The sequence below is a fragment of the Mobula hypostoma genome, chromosome 5 (genome assembly GCF_963921235.1).
Source record: "Mobula hypostoma chromosome 5, sMobHyp1.1, whole genome shotgun sequence".
Classification (NCBI taxonomy): Eukaryota; Metazoa; Chordata; class Chondrichthyes; order Myliobatiformes; family Myliobatidae; genus Mobula; species Mobula hypostoma.
The window spans coordinates 30,150,196-30,165,453 of record NC_086101.1 but is presented as its reverse complement, the minus strand read 5'-3'; the positions used below and the strand labels follow the sequence as shown (position 1 = coordinate 30,165,453).

Genomic DNA, 15,258 nt, shown 5'->3' with positions numbered 1-15,258 from the left:
TAACCCTAAACTAATCACAGGACGACTTACAATAACCAATTAACTTACCCAATATATCTTTAGACTCTGGGAGGAAACCAGAACACTCAGGAAAACCCATACATTCCAAAGGGAGGATGTACAGACTTCTTATAGCACGTACTAGAATTGAACTCCAGAACACCAGGTTGTAATACCGTTGAGCTAACACCCTCATTACTGGGGAGAGTGTTATCTGCCACCAACACTCTCCTCACTCTTCTCCACACGTTTTTAAATCAAGACAAACTTTTTTTTTATTCTTCTCATTTTATACAAAAAATACCTGAAGCCATGGACACCCACATGTGACCCAGCTATGCATCCCTTTTTAATAGCAACTTGGTACAGTGCTTATTACTGGCTCTACTCCCTCTTTCTTTCTCCAGTACATTGATAACTGCATTGGTACTATATCTGTGTGGAGCTGTTTTGTCAATTTTTCTACTAACCCACTCAGTTCTCAAATTCACATAGAGCATTTCTGATACATTTCCCCACTATCCAGATCATCTCAGAAGACAAAATACCACCTAACATTTACAAACGTACTATAAACACATCAAATCCATCATCTAGCTAGACTACACCTTCTCTCACCCTGTCTTGTGTAGTGATACCATGGCTTTCTTGGTTTCTCTATCTCTAACACATCTGCTCGAAGAGATGGTTTTCTGTTCCAGAAGTGTGGCTTCCAACGGTCTGACATTAATGACTCCTCAGTGACATCTCCTCCATTTTCCCACACTTCTAGTCCTGCACTACTTCCTCACAGGCAAGCAGATTTCCTTTGATCCTCATCTTTCATCACATCAGCCCATGCATCTAGCATATCATTCTTCATCATATCCATCCATTGCTACACAACCACACCACCTGTCACATTTCCGCCTTCTCACATCCCTGTGCTTTTCACAGGGATCACCTTCTGCATGGCCACCAACCTCATTCACCCTTCCCCACCCATTCTTCCATATTCCAGCAGTATTTTCCCTTACAGCAGTAAGAAATACAACTCTTGTCCCTACAACACCTCCTTTACCGTCATCCACTGACCTAAACTGGCCTTTCTGATGAGGCAGAGAACCTCCTCCGATATAGTCTGCTGTATATTGGCGACACCAGGCACAGACCAGGCAACTACTTCACTGACCATCTGTGCTCCGTCCACAGTGGCCATCTCAAGCTCCCATTCACAAGCCATTTCATTTCTCCTTGCATTCCCACTGGGATGCATTTATCCTTAGCCTCGTGCACTGTCAGCATCGGGCTAAGGTCAAGCTACAAGATTGGAAGTTCATAAAATACCATAAGACATAGGAGCAGAATAAGACCATTTGTCCCATTGGTTCTTCTCCACCATTTCATCATAGCTGATCCATTTCCCTCCCAGCCCCAATCTCCTGTCTTCTCATTATACCCACCCATACCCTGACTAAACCAAAGCTCATCAACCTCTGCCATAAATATGCCCAATAACTTGGCCTGCACAATCGCTTATGGCAATGAATTCCACAGATTCATCAGTCCCAGAAGAATTTAGCTGATCTTCCTTTGCACCTACTCCAATATCAGCACATCCTTTCTTAAATAAAAGGTCCAAACCTGCTCACAATGCTCCACCTGAGGCCTCAGAGGGTGTTATAAAGCTTCAATATTACATTCTTACTTTTATCTTCTCAAAATAAATGCTAACATCACATTTGCCATCCTCACTAACGACTCAACCTGGAAATTATCCTTTGGCAATCCCTACATGAGGACCCAAAATCCTTTTTTAAAATTTTTGCTCCATTTAGAAAATAGTCAATGCTTTTATTTCTTCTCCTAATTCCCAAAACTGTATTGTATTTGCCATTTCTTTGCTCATTTTCCTAATCTGTCTAAATCTGTCTGTATCCTCTATTCTTCCTCAAAACAACCAGCACCTCCACCAATGTTTATATCATCAGCAAATTGGGTCTCAAAACCATCAATTCTATCATCCAAACCATTGAGGTATCATATAGAAAGCAGTTTCAAAACAGAGTAGACACTGGCAGCCAAGATAAACTGCTTTCCATTACTCCCACTTCTTGCCTGCTGCCAAGCAGGCAATGCCCTTTCTCTACTAGCATCTTTCCTATAATACCATGGATTTGTTAAACAGCCTCATGTGTGGCACCTTGTCAAAGGCCTGCTGAAAAATCCAAGTACCCTTAAGGGAACTGTATTGACTTCAGCCCACCAAGTACCCCAAAACCACATCCTTAACAATCAAATTCAACACATTCCCATCCACTGACGTCGGACTAACTGAACTATAGTTTTGTTTCTCCTAACACCACACACAAAATGCTAGTAAACGCAGCAGTCCAGTCAGCATCTACAGGGAGAAGTACAAACGACATTTTGGGCTGGGACCCTTCGCCAGGACTAAATGAAGGAAGAGATAGTCAGAGATTTGAAAGTGGGAGAGGGAGCGAAGATCCGAAATGATAGAAGAAGGCAGGAGGGGAGGGGTGGATCTAACAGCTGGAAAGTTGATGGGCAAAAGGGATACCAGGCTGGAGAAGAGAGAGGATCATGGACGGGAAGCCTGGGGAGAAAGAAAAGGGGGGAGATGAGCCTGGAGGGTGGAGAGCAGGCAAGGAATTTTAGTGAGAGGGACAGAGGTAGAAAAAAAGTGAGGGAGGAAAATTAAAAATATATTAAAAATATTAAATAAATAAATAGATAGATAGATAAATAAATAAATAAAATAAGGGGTGTGGTGTGAAGGGGAGGAGGGGCATTAACTGAAATTAGAGAAGTCAATGTTCATGCCATCAGGTTGGAGGCTACACAGTCGGAATATAAGGTGTTGTTCCTCCAACCTGAGTGTGGCTTCTTCTTTACAGTAGAGAAGGCCGTGGATAGACATGTCAGAATGGGAATGGGATGTGGAATTAAATTGTGTGGCCACTGGGAGATCCTGCTTTCTCTGGCACATAAACCGTATGTGTTCAGCGAAATGGTCTCCCAGCCTGCATCATGTCTCGCCAGTATATAGAAGACCGCACCGGGAGCACCGGACGCAGTACATCACCCCGGCAGACTCACAGGTGAAGTGTCACCTCACCTGGAAGGACTGCCTGGGGCCCTGAATGGTGGTGAGGGAGGAAGTGTAAGGGCCTGTGTAGCACTTGTTCCGCTTACAAGGATAAATGCCGGGAGGGAGATTGGTGAGAAGGGATGGGGGGAACGAATGGACAAGGGAATCGCACAGGGAGTGATCACTGCAGAAAGCAGAAAAGTGAGGGAAGGATAGATGTGCTTAGTGGTGGGATCCTGTTAGAGGTGGCGGAAGTTACGGAGAATTATATGTTGGACCCGGAGGCTGGTGGGATGGCAGGTTAGGACAAGGGGAACCTTATTCCTAGTGGGGTAGCGGGAGGATGGAGTGAGAGCAGATGTGCGTGAAATAGGAGAGATGCGTTTGAGAGCAGAGTTGATGGTGGAGGAAGGGAAGCCCCTTTCTTTAAAAAAGGGAGACATCTCCTTCGTCCTAGAATGAAAAGCCTCATCTGGATGCGGCGGAGATGGAGGAATTGCAAGTAGGTGATGGCATTTTTGCAAGAGACAGGGTGGAAAGAGGGAAAGTCCAGGTAGCTGTGAGAGTCCGTATGCTTATAGTACACATCAGTAGTTAAGCTGTCTCCAGAGATAGAGACAGAAAGATCTAGAAAGGGGAGGGAGGTGTCTGTCTCACTCTACCCCTTGCCCATCCTCTGGGTTTTTCCTCCCCCCTCCCCCTTTTCCTTCTCCCTGGGCCTCCTGTCCCATGATCCTCTCATATCCCTTTTACCAATCACCTGTCCAGCTCTCGGCTCCACCCCTCCCCCTCCTGTCTTCTCCTATCATTTTGGATCTCCCCCTCCGCCTCCCACTTTCAAATCTCTTACTAGCTCTTGTTTCTGTAGTTCCGACGAAGGGTCTTGACCCGAAACTTCGACTGTACCTCTTCCTAGAGATGCTGCCTGGCCTGCTGCGTTCGCCAGCAACTTTGATGTGTGTATAGAAAAAAGATGATGTTTCCGCCGGAAAACCTTCAGCAGGACTGGAGAGAAAAAGGTTTAAAAAGTGGGGGAGTGGAGACAGAAACACATGGTGATAGATAACACCTGAAGGGGGAGGGATGAAGTAAAGAGCTGGGAAGTAGATTGGTGAAAAAACGGAAGCTTTTCCAACATCTGCAGATTTTCTCTTGTTTTTACTATAGGAGGGTAGCGGAACAGACAGAAACTCTCAAGGGAGGATACTTTTGACAATTTCAAAGAATCAAAGTATATTTATTATCTAAGTATGTATACAGAATACAGCTCTGAGATTCATCCTCCCACAGCAGCCACAAAACAAAGAAACACCATGGAATTTGTTCAAAGAAAACATGATGCATCCAATGAACGAATAAAAGAACTGTTTATTCAAATTGCAAAAAGTGATCGAGCAACACCTGGAATCTCAACATCAAACTAGGAGTATTCAATTTATTAGGATAAGTCCAGTTCTGTGTTGCCAGCTGACTGCAGGGCACAGAGCCCATCTTCGCTGAGGTGCCCCCATCTGCTCTGAATGCCACGATCAAACTACCCAAAAACAGCAAAAGAGTGTAACCAGGATCCAGAAATACATGCAACATGAACCTCAAAGTCCCCCAAGATGAGTCCACGAGCCTTGCTGACCAATCCTTGCATCGTGGAGCCCAAGGTTCCTGTGCTTTCCTCTGACAGCAGCTAGCCAAAGGGAGAGGAAGATTGCTCAAATACAGGCAGGCAGTGTCAGACACCAACGTGCACTCTGTGCTTGTCTTTGTCAACTCCAACTTCAAGATCTGTACTTTATAGTGGTTCTGATGGTTTTGAGGAGAGACGGCCATTATGAAGAAGAAAGGGGAGGGTGAAACAAGATCTGGAAAGAGATAGGTGGATCTGGGTGATGGGCAGGTAGAGGTAGGTGGGGTAGGAAAGTATGAGGTAGTGACAGGCTGGAAGGTGATGTGCAAACTACAGCAAGCTGCAAATTATGAATTCTGATAAAGAAGTTGATCAGTGGCACAAGATAAAGGAAAGATGTTAGATGGGAACAGGTTAGAAAGGAGAAAGGATCTGGGTGACAGACAAACAGTGAGGTAATTTGGAAGGAATAGTGTTGAGAAGACCTAGGTCAAGTAGAACGGGAGAGAATAGATCACAGGATAAAGTTTGCTGGGATCTGGAAAATTCCCTGTTTCGTAACATTGGGTTGTAGACTACATAGGATTGAGTAGGACTACACCCAATCGGTGAAGTGGATTAATTAGAAAGGATGAATAAAAATAAGACAGGCGCATACGAAGTATTGTGCGAGTGAGCCAGCGTTGGAGTGGATTTGACTTAGCAAGCTTAGGCGAGGTCAGTCTTGGGCCTCTTTATTTTTTCATTCCATCACTGCTAGGGCACAGCTAGTGCAGTGAGAATGACTCGAGGGAAGGGTTTTGTTCTGTGGATGAGATGTGCGAATTCTGGAAAACCTCCAGCCTCCCAGCTAAACACATGTGCACCAGGTGCACCAAGCCACAACTCCTCACAGAAAGTGTTAAGGAACCACAGGTGCAGCTTGGTGAACTTTGGCTCATACGGGAGACTGATGAAGTGATAAATGGGACCTAATGGGAGGTAGTCACCTCTAGCTTGAAGGAGGCATGTAATTGCGTGACTATCAGGAGGAGGAAGGGGAATGGGTAGCCAGTGTGGAGTACCTCTGTGCTGTTTCCCTCAATATTAGGTACATCACTTTGGATAAATTTCAGAAGGATGACCTACAAGGGGGAAAGTGCAGTAATTGCATCTGTAGCATTTACCATGGGCACTGGTAAAGAGTGAAGAGTGGTGATAGGAGATTCCATAGTCAGAGGAACAGAGATGAGATTCTGTGGGAGCGACAGAGACACCTAGATGGCATATTGCCTCCAAACTGTCAGGGACAGGGATGTCTCAGCTCGGGTCCTGGCATTCTGAAAGAAGTGGGTGGGGGTGGGGGGGAGCAGCCAGAGGTCTTGGTACATATTCGCACTAATTGCATGGGTAGGAAAGGTGAGGAGGTCCTGAAGAGAGACTTTATTTTAGGTAAATCATTGAAAAACAGGACCTCCAAGATAGTAATCTCTGGACTGCTGAACACATACTCTGCGGTTTGAAGTATGTGTTGTTTAACTGGTACCCGTCTTTTGAGAACCCCGATGATCTGAGCCAGCCCTTGACCTTGATTACGACCATTCATAAGCCCTTCACCCCTGGGGAGAAACAGAGCATTTTGTCTAATTTGCCCTCACGTAAAGTCACATGTGGGAATTCAGAATTCTGGCGTAAGCTTGAGGAAATGGTTGAAATTCACCAGATGCACCCTAAAGATGTACACGTGCTGTTAAAAGAGAAGTGCCCGAGGAATATGTGGGACAGGATGGCCCAAGGGGTGTGGGGTGGTACCAGGACAACTATGGGAATGCCAACAATAAAGAAAAATAATGCTTTTCTTAAATATGGAAGTGAGGCAGTGACTGGGGGGAGGTGAGCGTAACTGGGGAATGATAACGGCAGTGATTCAAAACGCTGATGAGGCGGCTATGGATCATGCAGAACATAAGTATTGGGCATATGAGGAGTATTCAGAGTTGGATAATCCAAGGAGGGACGACCCAGTCTTCCTGAAAATGCTGAAGGAAGGCCTGAGCTCAGTCCATCAGGAAGTTTTAGATTTAGTCATAATGGTGGGGTTGACCTACTCTGCGATAGTTTTCTGGGCCAGTGAGATAAACCGAAGAAAGTGCAAGAGAGATCGTAAAGTGGCTATAGTGGATGCAGCTGCTGTGATGTCCCAGTGGGTTTGTTTTGCTTGCCGACAGTCAAGGCACGAAGCAAGGAATTGCTGGAATAAACGTGGGAGGGTAAAGAAGTTGATATGCTACAAGTGCGGCCTATTGGGACCTGGTTGGAGGCAGTGCACAAAACAGAGGAAAGAAAAACAGGTGAACTTCACAGCAGACACACAATCTCTCACTCCACTCTGACTGTCAATCAGATCATAGAGCAAGTAAAGACAACTCCTAGGTCAGAAAAAGATGTGGCGGCGGGCCCCACTACCAGCGCTGGTGACCCGGGGATATACACAACAGCAACATTAGGGGGACAGCAATGCAATATTTTAGTGGACACAGGGGCATCGGTATCGATAACAGACTTACCCTTGCCAACAACCGGACAGGCCATTTATATTAGGGAAGTAAGATGGAAAACAGAGAAGTGAGTCACAAATACTAGAAATCGGGGCAGTGCAGTTTCCAGTGTATTTCTGAGTATGCCCAAATATCCAGAGCACTATCCTTGGAATAGACATCCTAAGGGAAGCAGGAGCTGTTAAAGATTCGGGAAAGCGAGAAATAATATGGACAATTCAGAGGCAGCAAACGCATACAACCAACAGAATACACAACCTGGCTAGTGTAGTCGCAGCTGCCCCGATCACCAGAGACTGGAGCCAGGATGGTGTCTATGGGTTACTTTGTCAGCAGTTCCCAGCAGTGTGGGCTAGACACAAGCAAGATTGTGGTCGAGTAAAGATAAACCCAGTTAAAATAGAGGAAGGTCTGTATAAACCCCAGAAGCAGTACTCTATAAACACTGATGCACTGACCACTGTTCAGGGTACAGCAAAGAAACAAAAACACCAGAAAGGTGAGAGCATGAAACGGAACGGAAATGAGTGGGCAGATGTTGCTGCGAAGAAGGCAGCAGAGGAACAAGAGGCAATTGAAATTGGAAGCCTGCAGGAAGGAACGAGAGAAGCCAATTTAGTAAAATTCTATGAAGAGGTGGAGGCAGAAGAGAAGGAAAAATGGAGGAGAAAACGGGCAAAGGAGGGACCAGACGAGTGCTGGACACACGGAGAGGAAGGAGTCACGGTGGCCCCACTATGTATTAGGCAGATACTATTGAAGTTATACCATGGGGCAATGCATCAGGGAAGGCCAAGCATGATCACAACCCTCCGGCAGGACTGGTGGTGGCCAGGGATGCGCAGGGATGTTGAGAAATTCTGTAGTTGTTGTATCATTTGTGCCCAGCATAACCCTGGTAAGGGCAGAAAGCTACAGCTGGCAAATCAGCCTCGGCTGAGGGGACACTGGGAAAACATCCAGATAGACTTCACAGGGTCTCTGCCAAAGAGCAGGGGGAAAAGCTACTGTCTTGTAATAATGGATCACTTCACCTGGTGGATAAAGGCTTTCCCAACAAAGGACTGCTGCATGGATCCTAGCTCAGGAAATCCTCCCAAGGTGAGGAACTCCAGTCCAGGTGGATTCAGATCAGGGACCACATTTCACGGGGAAAGTCATGAAGGAAATGTGCTGACTGCTAGGGATTTGACAACAGTTCCATGTACCTTACCACCCCCCAGAGTTCAGGAATGGTAGAAAGGATGAACCGAACAATCAAGAATGTGTTAGTCAAAGCTATAGCTGAGACAGGAAAGACAGGATAGACATGGGTTGATGTATTACTAGGAATCCTGATGCGTGCAACCCCGAACCACACATTGGGTCTCAGCTCCTACGAATTATTGATGGGGCGAGCAATGCAACTCCCCTATGGGGTAATTGTGGGTTGCGGGGAGCCTGGGGCTTACAGGGATAGAATGACACAATATGCGAAAGACCTTTGTAACCAACTTAAAAGTGTTGAAGGACTGAGTGAAACAATAGCAGCGAATCGCTGATCAGGGAGCCAGAGGGAAAGGAGATAGTCCTTCCACAGCCCAGTGACCAAGTCAATGTGAGGGTGCTGCCAGAAAGGCCGGGGTTTTCCCCCAGGTGGTTAGGACCACAGACGGTACACTTAACCAATGATACGTGTGCCTGTGTGCAGACTCGGTGAGGCAGCCAGTGGAAACACTGGACTCAGGTTAAAGCATACAACTCACCCTCCTGTTGCTCCTACAGACAGAGCGGGGGATCAAGTGTACCCAATAAACATGTAATTGCAGAAAGCCTAAGAGAGGAACACCAGCCGGCCATGCCAGACCTGACCACAGCTGAAGAAAACATACCTGGAGGAAACACAAAGGCAGAAAACGCCAAGAGCATGATGGAAAACCATGAATAACCTGCTAAAGTGTGATGATGGTGGCATTCTGTAAAGAAGGCTGGTTACTGAAGGTAGATGATTAGTTTAATGGCATAGAATAGAAAAATATTAGAAAATAGATGGGGAGGGATATTAAGTTAAAGCAGAGGCAGAAAGTTCCACAACTTTGATGGCATATGGCACATGGCATCCGAAAGCAGTCACCCCCAGTCTGAGGAGCTGGGCCCTTTCAGCAGTTGGGCCAGTGATCAACCGGACAGTTCAGAAGGGGGTGCCACCGGGCACAGGTCCTTGCAGACACTTACATAGAGGCCACCCCAACCCCTTCCCATACATTAATGAGAGGACCTGTGGGTGCTCCTGGAAGGAGAGTTTCAGTGACCAGAGAATGAAGGGGTAAAGACAAAGGAATGTGATTAAGCTGGAATCAGTCTGCAGGGAAAGTGCCGACAAATTTCTGGAACAGCCTCTCTGCTTAATATTCGGTAGGTAACGATTAGGGAATGCTAGGGTAGATATTGAGGAACACAAAAACATTGCGGGAATTTTCAAGGCAGAGCGTTTTTGCTGCCCTATTTGAGTAGATCCTCCTAGGTTGGCCTTTCCTGGTACAAATTTATTTTTGTCCAGGAGGTCCAAGAGGAAACAGAAAATAGGTGCAGGAGTAGGCCATTCAGCCCTTCAAGCCTGCACCGCCATTCACTATGATCATGGCTGATCATCCAACTCAGAACCCTGTACCTGCGTTCTCTCCATAACCCCTGATCCCTTTAGCCACAAGGGCCATATCTAACTCCCTCCTAAATATAGCTAATGAACTGGCCTCAACTGTTTCTTGTGGCAGAGAATTCCACAGATTCACCACTCTCTGTGTGAAGAAGTTTTTTCCCTCATCTCGGTCCTAAAAGGCTTCCCCTTTATCCTCAAACTGTGACCCCTCGTTCTGGACTTCCCCAGCTTCGGGAACAATCTTCCCGCATCTAGCCTGTCCAATCCCTTTAGAATGTTATACGTTTCAATAAGATCCCCCCTCAATCTTCTAAATTCCAGCGAGTATAAGCCTAGTCGATCAAGTCTTTCTTCATATGAAAGTCCTGCCATCCCAGGAATCAATCTGGTGAACCTTCTTTGTACTCCCTCTATGGCAAGAATGTCTTTCCTCAGATTAGGGGACCAAAACTGCACACAATGCTGAAGATAAAGAATCAAAAGCAACATTTTGCTTTTGGTTTTCTGCAGTTCAATGATATTCCAGAGAAATTGCAATTCAATAGCTCAGTGTTTTCCTTGGGTCAGTTTCTTACCTGATCCACTAATGCAACAGGTGCATCAATAAAATCAATTGCTGCGTCGCTGTAGAAGCTCTGGCCATTGGACAGAGACTGAGACACGTGCACGTGGCCATCAATACAGCACTCGATAAACTGCATGTTATTCTCCGTCAAGGTTCCAGTTTTATCTGTGAAAATATATTCAACCTGCCCTATTTCTTCAGGAGGACTGTTAAAGTAATTTTTGTGTTTAGGTCATTAACACTTTGTAAATAGCTTCAGCCACCAGTCTTCTGATCCTTGACAATGCATTTCCTAAAAGCTGTGAATATCAGAATCCCAATCCATTTGTTACAATGCATTTTCTAAAAACTGTGAATACCAGAATACCAGTCCAGATGCTGCTGGTAAGAAGGTGTGAGGTTTGCATGCAGTTTCAAAGACAACATATTCTATATATTGTAAATATGGATTGTCCTTCATTTTAAGCATGTAAAATACCAAATAAATGTATTGTGGATTCAGTTTGGAACAATGCATTCCTGAATAACAGTCCTGATGCTGCTGGCTGTGATGGGATGGATGTAATCGGGAGGTGTGAAGTTTGTATGTAGCTTCAAAAGAAAGCATTATCTATACTTTGTAAATATAGATTGTCCTTTGTGTGTGCAGCAAATAAATAACCGAACCCCATGTTGGCAGCAGAGCTTTCCACCAAACGTGTCTCCATCCGTATGATGCCTGCTGAACCTTATTTTGTCGAATACAGAATCTGCTTTGTATCTACCAGTAACTCTCTCTCCGGTGATTTCATTCAAGCAATAACAGTTCAAATTGAATGTTGAATCTCCTTACCTCAGAGCTCTGGAGGGAAGTCATGAAATAGATAATATATATGGTTATTTGGAAGCTGCAGTAAGGCAAGGACATCATGAGGAAGTTGTAATCAAGCAAGCTCATTGAAGTGGGATTGCTGGAATCACCTCTGCTTGCTATAGATAAGATAGGCTTGGGTAACTGTGGCAATGTGTACTCAAGACAAATGAATGAGGCATCTGTAGTGAGACTTCCAGAAATGTCAACCTAAAAAGGTGTCCCTTTACACAATAGCAAGTGCCAAAGTACAATGAGATAACAAAAGACTGTGAAATATACTCAACAAAGGCTCTATTGTCCTTACTAAACTTTAAATAACATTGCTGTTTGCCTGAAGTTTCCATTGAATCCAACATCTCTATTGTGAATGGCGTTTTATCTTGGAAGTAAGGAATTCAAACATGTATGGTTAATAATCAATATCCATAACTGATATGCCAATTCGTTACTGAAATAGCAGTTTTCGGTTCATACTTCATAACAAGTGGGTGACAGTGGCCCATGCTGTTTTCCTTGGGCGCATGCAAAATAAATGGACTGCTTGAGTCCTGAGAGTATGTGGTCTGGACCCCGTTATTTTATTATCAGTGACTACAGTTCCTTTGACAATGATGATAGAGCTTAAACAATGCTGGTATCAAGAGATATAGGAGGACTGTTGGAAAGTTACTTTGAATCCATAATTCTGTCAGAGATTTTCTTTCATTACAGTATCTACCAGAGATTCAGCTCTGACAATTCCTGCTTCTAGGTTCCCCCCCTGTTTCCCAATGTCAAGTCAAATTCAAGTTTATTATCATCTACTATTTAAACAGTATCTGCATTTGCAGTTTGTTTACAGTTACTGTTTTATAGATTTGCTAAGTATACCCACAAAAATGGAATGTCAGGGTTGTATGTGGTAACATGCATGTACTCTAATAATAAATTTAACTTTGAATGTGCATAAGTACATGTAAGGAGGTGCTATAAAAACTTGCATCATAAACATAGCATTGAATATGCAGCATTTACAAGAAAAAGTTAAAAATTAACAACACATTATTTTTACAAGAATACACAATTAAAATAAAAAAAGGACTTAACAGTGCTATGTAGGTGGTGGTCTGTCTCGCCTCTCTAGTTGTCTGTCTGTCTCCTTCACATTTACTAGCAGTACCCTGTAGCCATTTCTCCATTTTTAAAGCATACTTCCCTCTCTGTTTGCTCAAATGCTGAGGTCAGGTATTACATAAGCTAAATATAGTTACCCTAGCCATCTGTTGTTCTCACTAATGAACTTCCGATGACCTTCTGAGAGCTCACTGCATTGTCTTTTGTCAGGCAGTTCCTGTCTCATTTCTTTGAGAGGCCCCAGTTAACACAATTGTTATTTGCACTGAGGTTTTGCAAGACAGATACTTCAACTATGTACTCTCACAATAGTCCTTGAAAATACAGTACATAAATATAAGTTTCACACAAAGGAATTGACTAACTTGGTTTTTATCAAGCTTTCGAACAAGTGTAACTTTACATTGCCCATTAATCTGACAGTTTCTCATAGTGCCTTGTAATTGTAGTGTCAACCTAACAAACAAGATGACAAGATAAAAGATAGGAACAAATTTTTGCATTCTGGACCTTGGACTTCATTTTCGGCACTGTTCCATAAGGAGACTCTGTACATTTTCCTCGTGGAACACATTGGTTTTCTCTGGGCCTTTGGGTTTCCTCCCATAGTTCAAAGATGTACTGGGTAGGTTACTTGCTCATTGTAAATTGTCCTGAGATTAAGTTAGGGTTAATCATAGTTAAGGAGTGATTGGCTCAAAGTGCCAGAAGGACCTACTCCACACAGTACAGCTCAATAAAATAAGCAGATTGTTTGAATGTTACAAGGATCACACAACTGCCTTTTGTTTAGCAAGTACTTTTCCACAGTGTACTGTATGGTAACCAGTATCAGTGCTTCGAGTGAATTTGAAATAATCAAGAGAGAACAACAGAAACAATCTTAAGCACCACACACAGGACAAAGAGTCTCGGCACAAAACGTCGACTGTACCTCTTCCTATAGATGCTGCCTGACCTGCTGAGCTCCACCAGCATTTTGTGTGTGTTGCTTGAATTTCCAGCATCTGCAGACTTCCTTGTGTTTGTGCTTTTAGAAACAATCTTGAGATTCAGCTTCATATGAGACCGAAGTTGACCCCTTCAGCATAGCTCATCCATTCCAACTGCGATGCCATTTGCCCACATTGTATCCTATTTCCCTCTACACCTTTCCTATTTAATCCTTGCACAAATGACTTTAAAGTGTTGAATTGTATCTGCCTCTGCCACTTCATTTGGCAGCTCATTTGAGATAAAGACAACAGTCAGATCTGATAATATTCAGATCTCTTTTATATTTCTCTTCACTGTCCTTGAATCTCCGGTTCCCTTGCACTTGGAAAAAAATGTCCTAAAACACCTGAGCCCCTTGGCAGTTCATCACCTTTTATAACTATGTTCCTATGTTCTATGTTCCATTGGGAATAGACAAAGCCTATGCAAGTTTTGCATACAGAATGGCACTACAGAAAGCAGCCTGCTGGATCTCTTATAAGAAAAATCTGCAGATGCTGGAAATCTGAGCAACACACTCAAAATGTTGGAGGAACTCAGCAGGCCAGGCAGCATCTATGGCAAAAAGGACAGTCAATATTTCCGGCCGAAACTCTTCGGCAGTCCCACAATGTCGACTGTACATTTTTCCTCACAGATGCTGCCTGGCATTCTGAGTTCCTCCAGAATTTTGTGTGTGTTGATGTATCTCTTCTTCATTCTTTTTAATGCCAACATATCTTTCCTGCAGCATTACTCTATACAGTACAACTGTGTCCTTCCTTTCTTTTTCAATCTTTTTTAATGAGCTTCAAATTGATAAACATAACAATGATCATGATACAAACAGATCAGGATTACATTAATAACAGCTAACGTATACAGGCACAGACTCAGAGTAACATATTTAATTTAAACCTCCCAATCTCTTACTAGCTGAACATGAAAAAGAATGAAAAAAAATTTACACCTTACACTAAAAAAAAGACAAAACGAAACAAAGTCTGGGCTGCCACATTTCATCAGTTAAGATCATTATTTGTCATTAACTCCGCTCCTCTGTACACAAACAAAAAGTTATTAAAAAGGATTCTGAAAGGGTCAACTTACATCATATGAAAATATTGAATAAATGGCCTCCAAGTTTCTTCAAATTTAGCCCAAGGATCAATGGTACCACACCCAATTTTTTTTTTCCAAATTTAAACATGTTATAGTTTGGGAAAACCATTGAAATGTTGTAGTGGGATTGGAATCTTTCCATTTAAATGGAAAGGTACGTGGTGGGGAGCACTTCGGGTCCAGTGATCACAATACCATTAGTTTCAATATAATTATGGAGAAGGATAGGACTGGACCTAGTGTTGAGATTCTTGATTGGAGAAAGGCTAACTTTGAGGAGATGCAAAAGGATTTAGAAGGAGTATATTGGGACAATTTGTTTTATGGGATGGATGTAATAGAGAAATGAAGGTCATTTAAAGGTGAAATTTTGAGGGTACAGGATCTTTATGTTCCTGTTAGGTTGAAAGGAGAGGTTAAAAATTTGAGAGAGCCATGGTTTTCAAGGGATATTGGAAACTTGGTTCGAAAAAAGACAGGGATCTTCAATAAGTATAGGCAGCTTGTAGTTAGAGGTGCTCGAGGAATATAAGAATGTAAAAAGAATCTTAAGAACGAAAGTAGAAAAGCTAAAAGCAGATAAGAGGCTGCTTTGGCAAGTAAGGTGAAAATAAATCCAAAGGGTTTCTACAGTTATGGTAATAGCAAAAGGATAGTGAGGGATAAAATTGGTCCCTTAGAGAATCAGAGTGGACAGCTATGTGTGGAGCCAAAAGAGATGGGGGAGATTCTGAACAATTTCT

At 43.5% G+C, this 15,258-nt stretch overlaps 1 protein-coding gene across 2 annotated transcripts in view; it reads right to left on the bottom strand.

Moving 5' to 3' along the window:
- The window catches only part of LOC134346719 (major histocompatibility complex class I-related gene protein-like), an 87,976-nt gene that overhangs the window by 58,350 nt on the left and 14,368 nt on the right, over positions 1–15,258 (bottom strand). The gene's annotated exons all lie outside the window — the stretch shown is intronic.